Raw genomic sequence first — 11,339 nt, 5'->3', positions numbered from 1 at the left:
ACAGTTTTGGCTAGCTAACTGAACAGTTCTTATTTCATATAAGAGGGCTAAACTTAGAAACCTGGTGGGCAAGATCCCCTGGCAGGCAAATCTGAGAGGAAAAGGAGTCCAGGAGAGCTGGCTGTACCTTTCGCAAGGCTTTTTTAAAGGTACAAGAGAAAGATATTCTGATGAGGCAGGAGAACAGCAAATGCAATACGAGAACAGCCTGGCTAGACAGCAATCTCTTCAAGAAGCAGAAACTCAAAAAATAATCCTATAAAAGTGGAAACTTGGTCATATATAGTACTAGGGAAGAGTATAAGAGTATTGCTCAAGCATGCGGGGGGAAAGGGTGCGGGGATTAGGAAGGCCAAGGCACAATTTTAGATGCAGATGGCAAAGGACATAAAAGGCAATCAAAATTGATTCTATAGGTATGTCCAAAGTAAGAGGAAGACCAGGGATTCCATGGGACCTTTATAAAATGGGGAGAGCAATCTAGCCATGGAAAATGCAGGGCTTGCTGAAATATTTACTGCCTTTTTAATTTCAGTTTTCACAAATAGAGAAAACTACCAGATGATGAATGTAGCAGGCAGCAGAGATAAGGAAGGAGAAAAACAGCCTAGCATAATGCCAGAATAGGCGTGGGATTACTTAGAGAAGCTAGATACTTTCAAGTCGACAAGGCCAGATGAAATGCAACCAAGGGTACTGAAGGAATTGGCTGAGGTAATTTCAGAGCGATTGACTATCTTTTTTGTTAACTCATGGAGGTTGGATGAAGTCCCAGATGACTGGAAAAGGGTAAACATAGCTCCCATCTTTAACAAGGGGAAGAGAGAGGATTCAGGGGATTACAGATGAGTCAGCTTGACCTCAGTAACTAGAAAGATCATGAAGCAGGTTCTCAAGAAATCTACTGTGAAGCACCCGGAGGAGATCAAGGCGATCAGGAACAGCCAGCATAGATTCACCAAGAGCAAGTCCTGCCTGTCTGATTTCCTTCTGCGATAAAGTGACAGGATATATGGATGAGGGGAGACCAGTGGATGTGATATACCTTGATTTTAGCAAAACTTCTGACACTGCCCTCCTTGACATTTTCGCTAAATGTCACACTAAGGAAATACAGGTGAGGAGAAAGTACTGTAAGGTGGATTTATAAATGGTTATCATCATATTTAGCAAATAGCTCTCAATGGCTGAATAGCTAGTTAAGAGGCATCAAGTGGGTCACCAGGGGTCTGCCTTGGTTCTTGTATTGTTCAACATCTTTGTTAATGATTTGGATGATGGGATTCATTGCATGCTTATTAAATTTGTGGATAACACCAAGTTAGGTGGAACTGTGGCTGCTCCTGAGGGCAGGGCAAGGATCAAGAATGACCTGGTATTCAACAAGGACAAGTACAAAGTCCTGCATACACAAATATAGACTAGGGAATGACTGGCCTGGTTGTGGTACTGCAGAGAAGAACCTAGGGTTCTCATGGACAATAAGGCATGTATGAGCTAACAGTGTACTCGTGTTGCAAAAAAGGCCAATAGCATACTGAGTTGTATTAACAGGAATGTCACTTGCAATCAAGGGAAGTAATTCTTCCATTCTATTCAGTACTGAAAGGGCTAAAAGAACAAGGGTTACTTAGCCTGGAAAAGAGAAGACTGAGGTGAGATTTGATAACGGGTTTCAAATATCTGAAGGATGATTAGAAAGGATGGAGATGGGCTTTTCACTATGTTTGTAGGGACAGGACTAGGAGCAGCAGCCTCAACATGCAGCAGGGGAAATTTAGATTGGAGATTAGGAGGGTGGTCAAGCACTGGAACAGGCTACCTAGAGAAATTCTGGAATCTCCATCCTACGACTCACATCAATGATCGAGTAAAACACTTCTTGCTTTTTGAGGATCAAAATCTAAAATTTAAACAAGAAAAATTAAGGTTAATTCTAACTTCATTAATGTGAAATTCTCACTTTACTTAAGTCAGTAGCAAACCTCCCATTGACTTCAATAGGATCAGGATGTTACGCATTATATTTAGAATCTGATACTTGATTTCCACATTCATTCAAATTATACCACTGATGAACAACAGAATAAAAGTAGGTGAAATTATGTTTATTAAAGAACTGACAACTTACAATACATAACTGGTTTGGGTTGTTAAAAAATGAAGAATGTGTCTAGAAAAACAGTAATGTGGAATTAAAGCACATCTGGGGTCAAACATTTTCTATTGTTCCTGTTATGTGATTAGATAAAAGTTTCCTTTCAACACAAAATAACTGAAAAAAAGGAAAAAAGGCTTAACATAGTGACTTGCTTACTATTTGTGGACTACACATTTGTTTAAAGATTTTTGTCAGAAGAATTAATATTTACATAATGTATCTGGATTAAAAACATTTATGCTAATACATACTGTGTGTGGACAGAGTTTAGGCAAGCATGAAATCGAATTAAAAGAACAAATATGGTAAATGATAAAAATCTTTCTTTTGTTTGAAATCAGATTGGCAACATGCATTCAGACTACTATTCATTAAAAATATTTTTTGAGCATTCTCAAGTGTAATGTAACATCCAAACAGCAGGTAGGCTGCATTTTTTTAGACTCATTGTATAGTGCAACTCATGTCCTCCCCTTATTTTACAATATTAGAGAAAAAATATATATTTTAAAAAACAACACCTTTGGGATGAAAAACTAGTCATAACTAAGTCAGTGGCAAAACTCCTGACTTCAGCCGGGTCATAGCAGGCACATCTACATGTTCATTAATGTGCTTTAGGTTAATTAATTAATTAATGTGCTCCATTGTGGGGTAGTAGAAAAAGGTGCATTTGCCTATTTTCATGCACTTTAGAATAGGCTAATACACATTAAAGCACACGTGTAGTCATGCCCATGTGTGCACAAAATATATTTACATTGATTGCACTATATCGAAATAGGTATACTATGAAACCAAAACTTAACTATTTTCCAACCTGAAACTTAATTCAAGGACTAATATACTACCCGTGACTCACATGAAACAATGCACATTTAGGCTAGGGGTGGAAGACTGAAGTCACAACGTATAAGTTGGAAGACTTTTATATGACAGATCAATGTAGACAATGCTTTCTACGAATGTTACATTATCATACAAAAAGCCAAAGAACAGGCAACTTTCTGCTGCACCCTCTAGCAAATGTTATTTACTATCATCAAAACATTAAGGTCCCAGAGAAAATGGTACAGTTAATTTGGTCAATTTAGACCTACAATCAACAAAATGTTTACAATACCTCTTTTTCATTTGTAACTGCTACCTAAGCTTTGCCATGCCTCTGCTAACTTGAGGAATTGCAGTTTTCCTGCAGTAAAGAAGCAGGTACGCAATTTGCCTGTCACTTCACAAATATATGAGCAACATTACAGAATACTGAAGCTTCTCCACAATTGGTGGAATAATTTCTTAATCTCTTAGTTATGCGAGATAATGGTGCAAACCTTTTAACAAGGATTGGTGTGGAGGATCTGCCAAGGCTGCTACTTAAAAACAGTGTATGAATTAAATTTTTGCACGTATTTCAGAATGGCTAATATCTTATCTTCCTGAAGGGCGCACAGAGAGGTTACGTTTGGCATGTGATCGGCCCCCTGAAAGCACTCTACAGCCATGCCATGACGTGTGCATCTGCAGAGTGCTTTTAAAGTGGCCGATCATGTGACAAATTAACCTTCATCAAATGAGGGATCAGATGAAGGCGCTCCACTTTGGAGCCTTAGGGAACTTGTGTTCCCTAAGATTAATCTGTGGCATGATCCGAGCTGTCTGCCAGCTGGGGTTTGCCTGGCCTAAGCTTAAGGGGGGACGGGTGGATTTGAACCTCCCCTCCTTGCAGTCTCCCTCAGCCCTCCCTGCTCCAGCTCTGACTGGGCAAAGTACCATGAGTTAGAGTGGGTTCTGTACATCTGTCAGCACCCAAAGGTGTCAGGGTTCTGGTCTTATGAAAATGGTACAGTTATTCTTTAATATGCATGGAGTATGACTGGCATCAGGGCAGCTGCTATGGTTCTGACTTGGACTTTGTGTGGAGATTCCCTTCTTTGGGAAACTTTTCCATATTCATTTTATTATAGCTCCACATGGACTGAGGAAAGCACAAGAGTACCTGGCCCAGGAAGGCAAGGACTTTCCTAATAACAGGTAGAATTAAAAGCAGTAGCAAAAGGCCACAGAAATACCTTGTTAGTATCCACTTACCATCTCCCTGCATTCTGTAGGAAGATTTCTGCAACTGGTACCTGGGATGATTTTGGAATCTGTTTACTGGTTGGTCACTGCAATATCCTCAAGCTTCTCCCCCATCTTAATTTCTCCTCTGTTGGTCCCATCCTACCTGCCCTGCACTTTCTTTACTATCTTCACTGCCTCAACTCTTTCTTTTCTCCACTCTCCTTCCAGTAGGCATCCCATGAGGGCTTGTTTCCTTTCACCTTATTCACCCTTTTCTGCCAATACCTCACATTTTAGAATTTATTATTTTATGTGGGAGCCATTTGCAGCAAAAATTTCAAAAGTGCCTTCAGGCAGATGCTAACTCCTGTTGAATCCAATGACAGCTTAGGTACCAATGTAGTTTTGAGAATCCCACTAAGTGTCCATCTTCATCCTTAGGTACCAATATACTCCTAAAAAATCTAACCTTGTGTGACTTAGGTTCCTAAGATATATATATTTTTTAAAATGTAGACACTTAGGAACCCAAATCTCATTGAGAGTCCATGGGTTTCCTTTGAGCTTAACTGACTTTTGAAAATTGCATTTAGCCACCTAACTTACTTCATCCTAGGACCACAAAAGGTCTGTTTATGTAGTCTAAGCAAGCACTGTCTAATGGAAAAATGCAAAAAGAGTCCTGGGAGAATGAACCAGAATCTAAGTCTTTCCCTCCCCCTTTCCAGATGAGTGCCCCGATCATTTGGTTGCATGGTCAGCATCCCTCTTGTACTTCCTCTTGAATTCTTGCCTGGACCAAGTACAGCTTCAGCTTCAACCAAAGAGGGGCAAGGTGCCTTTAACTTAGATGTGAAAGCACGGTTCTTTGATCTCTCAGGTTAAGGAGGTCCCAGCATTTCCATTGCTTGGGCAAGTCTTTTTATCTTTTAGCTCAATGGTTCTCAACCTTTTTTGTACCAGGACCCATTTGTAGACATTGATGGCTAATCCCAACCCAGGGTCTCTCACTCCCAACCTGCTGCACCCAGACACCAGCCCCCTAGCGTGTGGTGGAGGGTGTGTGGGGGGGGCAAAAGATGGGTGTGTGGGGCAGGAGGAGGCCCAAGCAGTTCCTTGCAGGCTGGAACTCTGCCAGCCTACAAGGGAAAAGCCAAGGTTCCCCATGTTTTTCTCCTTTAAAGGAGAATCCAGTTTTAAAGTTTGTTGATCCATTTTTTAAGTTAGTCTGTGACCCTTTCATATATTCTTGTGATCCACTTTTGGGTTGCAGCCCATGGGTTGAGAAACACAGCTAGCTACTATATAAAACCACTGACTGGTTCTTAAAAGAGAAGTGATCCTGTCATACACAAAGTAGACTGATGTGTCTGAACCCCAGATGGGTTCAGGGACATGAATCGCATCCCAATCTCAGGCACCTAATTCAGGGCTACAGATAGGCACCTAAGTCTAATGGATTTCAGACATGAACCCTTCCTCAGCATTTCCTACCTTGGGGTATAGTCATTCTACACTCCTTAGGAGATACCTAGGACTGAGATTCACAAAGGCATGTAACTCTCCCCACTGTGCCACAGAGATGTAAACAATTCACACTTAAACAACTCAGTATTAAACAACTCCCCACAACTTAAAAACCAAACTCAGGTTTGTTAATTCCATTATAATACTTAAATCCTTTGGGGAATCTAGGCCTTAGCCATGGGGATGTGTAATTTGTGAATCCCAAATGGCCTTATGCATGAGACAGGTGTTGAAATAGTCAGATGGCAAGGTGGCAGCAGTTCTAGGCAGGTGCAGTAGTACTACGTAAATGTACAGGTCAAAATGTAGGAGCTGTCAGGGCTTGCCTATATTGCTGTAGCAACAAGTCCTGCTGAGGGCACACCAGTCCCAGAAGTTTGCCAGTGAAGCTACTTTAGCCTTATCTCCAGTGCTGCTCTCAAGCTGTCAGCGTGCCTAAGAGTAGCCACTGGGAATGCCTTGGACCAGCCTTATGGGCAAACATGGGGAAGGGGGCCAGCAACAAGGTCTGGAGTATGCAGGTAGACAGAGCATGCTCATCCCCATGCTCCCCAACATCAGCATCCAGGGCAATACAGGCAAGCCCTTGAATGCCTAAGTGGTTAGACAAGCTTTATGAGTTGCTTGTTTGGTCTTAGGAAACTAAATTCTGCCTTGCACTTCAGAGACCAATTCTGGGGGATGAACCATAGGCATTTTGGACAAATTCACCTTAGTTCCAATACTCTGTAAAAGCATTAAGTCTCTTCATTTTGATGCAATAAAAGAGGCCAGCAGGGTTAATATGGGCTTCTGCATAAGACCCTGTCTCTTCCCAATGGTAAACTCCTTCCTACATGTTAAGTGCTGCACTCGGCACAAGACTCTAATTCTGACTGATGTAGTTAGGTATTTCTACAGTATTAAAAAAAAATATATTAAGCAATTAACACCTCCAGTAATAAGGAGGTTTTATTTGGCTCAAGATGCCATTACTTCTTTCTCAAAATGAAATTTTAGGGAGTGGCTGCATTCTTTTCTTGAGTAATATATTAAGCTCCTCATGCAGTCATCAGCAAAAACAGAATATAGTGGTGTATATTTATTTCAGTCCCTTAGGCTAATGCCTCCACATGATATCATAAATTATTTCACCCCATGGGAAAAAAAAATGTTTATACAAAGTTTTCATTTCAGTCAGTCCTGGTGCAATCAAAGAATCATAAGATGTTTGTTGGGTGAAACCTTCCCTTTTAAATGCAAATTCACACAAGTTTTAATTTTGAAGTGATTGATGTTATTTTGGTACATTTGTCCACTGTAGCTGGTTTGTACTGCAATGTAACAGAGCATCCCTTCAATATGTAGGGCATCCTCTTAGTGCTTTGAGATTTTGAATATATTAAATAACATATAATGGGAAAAGACAGTTTAAATCCATTTTAAAACTAGTGAAAAATATTCTACTTAGTACAACTGTGCTCTGATCTTTCATTCACAGTAAACAATAAATAAAAGATATATTAAAAACTAATATATTTTTGATTTCCTGAGGCACATGAGTAAAGACAGTTCTAGTCGGAGATTTTAATTCTAAAATTGTCATTATTCTGATATATAAGAATGTATGGAAATGACAGGTAATGCTACGTATTATTTAATACCTTTTTGTTTCCCAAGTCTCACTCATCTTCAGATCTTTTCTCAGCGTTCACAGAAACAAAGCTGTCACACTGATTTTATTAATTTTATTTATTAACTTCAGTCCCCAGGTACGACTTATATCTACAATCACCAACCATCCTCCCTCAAGACGTATGACTTTGGACAGGAGCTAACCTATGAGTCTTTTAGCTTAAGCACAGAACTTCTTGTCAGAACTGAAATTACAGTTTCTTGAATTTAATGTAAAGTTGCCTAATTGCACATACTTAATCAAGAAGGATTTTCTGAAGAAATATGTACTCTCTTCCACAAAAAAAACAGACAAATCATCTTGCAACACACTGTTAGCAGCTGAATGTCATACTACTATTAATGAACAGATACCTACAATTCAGTCTGAGGATAAAGTGGTTCTCTGGTTTCTAAAACTTAAATACTCCAATGCTAAAGTTATTTGTGTAGTAATGATAATGCACTTTAGATATGGTAAATAGCACAGTAGCTGTTTAATTTTTTAGCAAGATTAATCTTTGGAAATCCTAAAAAAATCCCACTCCAGCAAGTGTTTGTTCTTCAAGCATCTATATTTATATGTCTTACCACCCCAGTCATTCTCTAGGAGATTTTAAACTCACAGTGCAGGGTTTTTTCCGAACCGAAAAATTGTCTGAGCCTCGAAAAAGTTTACATAACTCTTAAATTCTTGTTTTAGAATTCAACTATTGTGATGTGTGAATAGTATCCTAGCAAGATCAGATGATAAATTACATGAGAAAAGAAAGTTTCTGTGTTCCCATGTGATTTCCAGCCATAAAGAGTAAAAGAGGTTTATATATGCATCTAAAACTTTGAGGAAAAAAACATTTAGATGCTTATTGGAACCAAAACAAAAAACTGAATTCAAGGGACTCGCACAAGAGTGAAAGAACAGTTTAGCATGATGATAGGATAGTTTGGATGTTGATGATTTTTAAAGTGGGAATGTTTCCAAACACTCAATAGCCAATTTGTAAGGAATGCATTAACAACACCTAAACAGTGCCATTTATTCCTCATTTGTAACAGATTTTAAAATAAAAAAATGTCAAGCAGAGTTGCCAAATATTAAACTGTTAGAATTTTAAGTACTACAAACAGACTGTTGATAGTGCATGAGGTATATATGATGAGATGTACAAGAGACTCCTAAACATTTTGCTCAATTAAAAAAATGTGCTATACAGGAGATGTAGTGTGATTTTACTACGTAAGTTATGCTGTGATTGTACTGACTGAGCAATTAAACTGATTGATAGGTTTTTGTTAGTTCAGCATCTTCAGTTAGCAATGTAGTTTATAATGCCCAAAACCAGTTAGAATTTCTGTGTAAATTCCATTTTTTCATCCTTCACTTATTGCTAAAATAATCCCCACAAACAAGTTTCAAATAAAAAAGGCAGAAAAAAATGAAGGGAAACACAGACTCCCCACAGCATTACTTTAGTTAAAGATTTCAACTGATTAAACTGTTAAGTAAAAGGTTCATAGATAAAATTATTAGAGAGTCTTGTGACATTTAACTTGCTTATATGGATCAAAAATACTGTAAAATAAATGAACAGTAGCTGTTAAAATGGTTTAAGAAAGAAACTCTGTTCTCTTTTGGAATGTGAAAGTAATCACACTTTAAGAAACACTTGCACAGATGTTCAGACAGCAGCAGGATGGTTTGTGTTAGTTATATCCTAGACTGTATTTCAGTCTGAAAGTTCAAAACCATTTTTTTTTTTGGTTTGTTTTTTTTAACAAGAATTTTTTCCAGCTATTCTCTAAAGAGAATTATATGACAAATCTGACAGTCATTATAAAGATTGTTAATATTAATCAAAGTATGCTATGTCAATGTTTAGAGGAGTCAACAGAGAATCCTATGACCCCAGCTGACTTCCTGCCCCTCGGGCAGGGGGCTGGACTTGATGATCTTCCGAGGTCCCTTCCAGCGCTAATGTCTATGAAATCTATGAAATACCAGCATGCTGGTCTCTAATGAAATACAAGCAAAAGAATAAATGAATGATAATTTTTCTTCTAGCATACACAGTTAGGTCACTTCTCAAGCAGTCATATGGGAGGATAATAATAACAACAACAACATGGAAAATCCTAAAAATGTAGTTCAAACTAAATGATAATTTTTTAAATGAAAAATAGCCACAGTTCCATGAATGTGAACTTTCAGCATCATAAAATCTTTTAAGAAAATAAACCAAATATATGACAGCACAGAGTCAGCCATATCCCAAAGATCAAGACTTTTCAAATGACTTTATTTTCCCTGTAAGTCAGCACTAAAAGTCAGTCTCATATATTACAGACTCCAGTGAAATTAGTCCATTCCACATAGATTAGCAAAGTTATAACTGTGCTCATTTCACTTCCCATTGCAGTTAACCGAACAAATGAAACATATTTTAATGAATTACACAAGAAATATTTTAACCTCTTCTTCAGAGTTATAAAATCAACCTCATCATATTTCCCAGGTATGAATAAATTGGATGTCTACATCTAAGTGTCACCTAATGTATCACAGTTGTACTAAATACCAAAGGGGAACAAAACAGTACATAAAAGGAAGCTGTAGGAATATTACCTTGTAGGTGTAAATATAATCCGCTCTCTATTTTCTCATTAGAAAGAGATGAATCGTTGGTAAAACTCTCTTTACATTGTAATCCTGCTGCAAAACTGTATGCTGTCGAACCCTGCTGTTGCTGGACTCTGTGTAAAAACACGTACAAAGAGCACTGTTTTCCACAGCCAATCACATTGTACATGGACCTCCCAGGCTTCACTGTGTGATCAGCCCAGGCTTTGTGGCAATACAATAGGGGTTAAACATTTCCTTGTATTTATTTAAAAGCAAGCCAAATCTGCTTAGTTGCCTGAACCTTTCAGTAAAATTATGTGCATTGCATTACGTTTTATTTTGTTTTTAAATAACTGACATCTTCCATCTATACAGTATTGCAGTGGCTTCCCCTGGTAACACATACTGTAGTACATAAATGCTGAAGACAGTTAAATCAACAATAATTTTTCTCCAGATCATTCCTTGTATTCTGCTTTCTAAACTGCCAAATGAAGAAAAAAAAATCTCAATTCACTATATATGAGAGGTCAATCCTTGCAAAAGTCTTCTGTTTACAGTGATAAATGATTTTTCAATACAAGTTGACAAATTTATCCATACGGACAAAAAAAAACAAGTTCAGAAAAGGTGACTGTGATATCTATACTGCTCACGGTTCCTGTTTATCACTTCCCATGAATCTCTGAATCACCTTTGCTTTTCAAGCACTACCTTGAGGAAATTCTGTATTTTGACAGAACAGTGGCTTTTTCAAGTTTTATAACTCCTTGGAAAAAATATAGCATCTGAGATGTAACCTTACATATTAGTCATCTCTTCTGCAACAGCATGCAATGCAAGATGCTAACAAGTTAAATTACAAACTGTTTATAGTTTCTGATTTTTCCCCCCTAAAGCATGGATGTCCAAAAACCCTGCCACCTTTTATTAGTTTTAGAGTTTGTGGACAACAATAGTTAAATATATTCCTTTGAAACTTATTCAGCTCTCAAGACCTGCACAGAATAAGGCTTGTCTACACAAAAGCACAATCAACATGTAACACCCTACTTCAAAGCATATTATCAATAAGGTTCAACAATGACCAGAGCCACATGACCTTTTAAACTTAACAAAAAAGAATCAGACTATCTTAACTGTTCCCTAGTGCGTATTGTATCCCAGTGATGACAGAGAGAGAGAGAAAGCGAGAGAGATGTTTTAAAAATTGAGAGTAAAGTTTAGATGCCATTCTTCTATCTTGTCATATATTCAAAATTTGCCCTTAAAAGAATGACTGTGCAAAAAGCTTGTCATTCAAAGTTGTTCCCTTCTAAT

At 38.0% G+C, this 11,339-nt stretch overlaps 1 protein-coding gene across 12 annotated transcripts in view; it reads right to left on the bottom strand.

Annotated features, from left to right (window-relative positions):
• Window positions 1–10,128, bottom strand: part of NRCAM (neuronal cell adhesion molecule) — a 204,782-nt gene extending 194,654 nt beyond the window's left edge. For 3 of the 12 annotated variants that reach the window (XR_002096795.1, XR_002096796.1, XM_019514573.1), the window contains exon 1: window positions 10,023–10,128. The gene's annotated coding sequence lies outside the window, so the exon portion shown is untranslated. The remainder of the gene's footprint in view (window positions 1–10,022) is intronic. The other 9 variants (XM_019514577.1, XM_019514576.1, XM_019514575.1 and 6 more) reach the window with 4 other exon arrangements.
• Window positions 10,129–11,339: the final 1,211 nt, after the last annotated feature.

Source organism: Gavialis gangeticus, unplaced genomic scaffold, assembly GCF_001723915.1.
Source record: "Gavialis gangeticus isolate Ggan-Ray unplaced genomic scaffold, GavGan_comp1, whole genome shotgun sequence".
Classification (NCBI taxonomy): Eukaryota; Metazoa; Chordata; order Crocodylia; family Gavialidae; genus Gavialis; species Gavialis gangeticus.
Note: the sequence above shows the minus strand (reverse complement) of the source record. Positions and strands in the feature narration are given on the sequence as shown.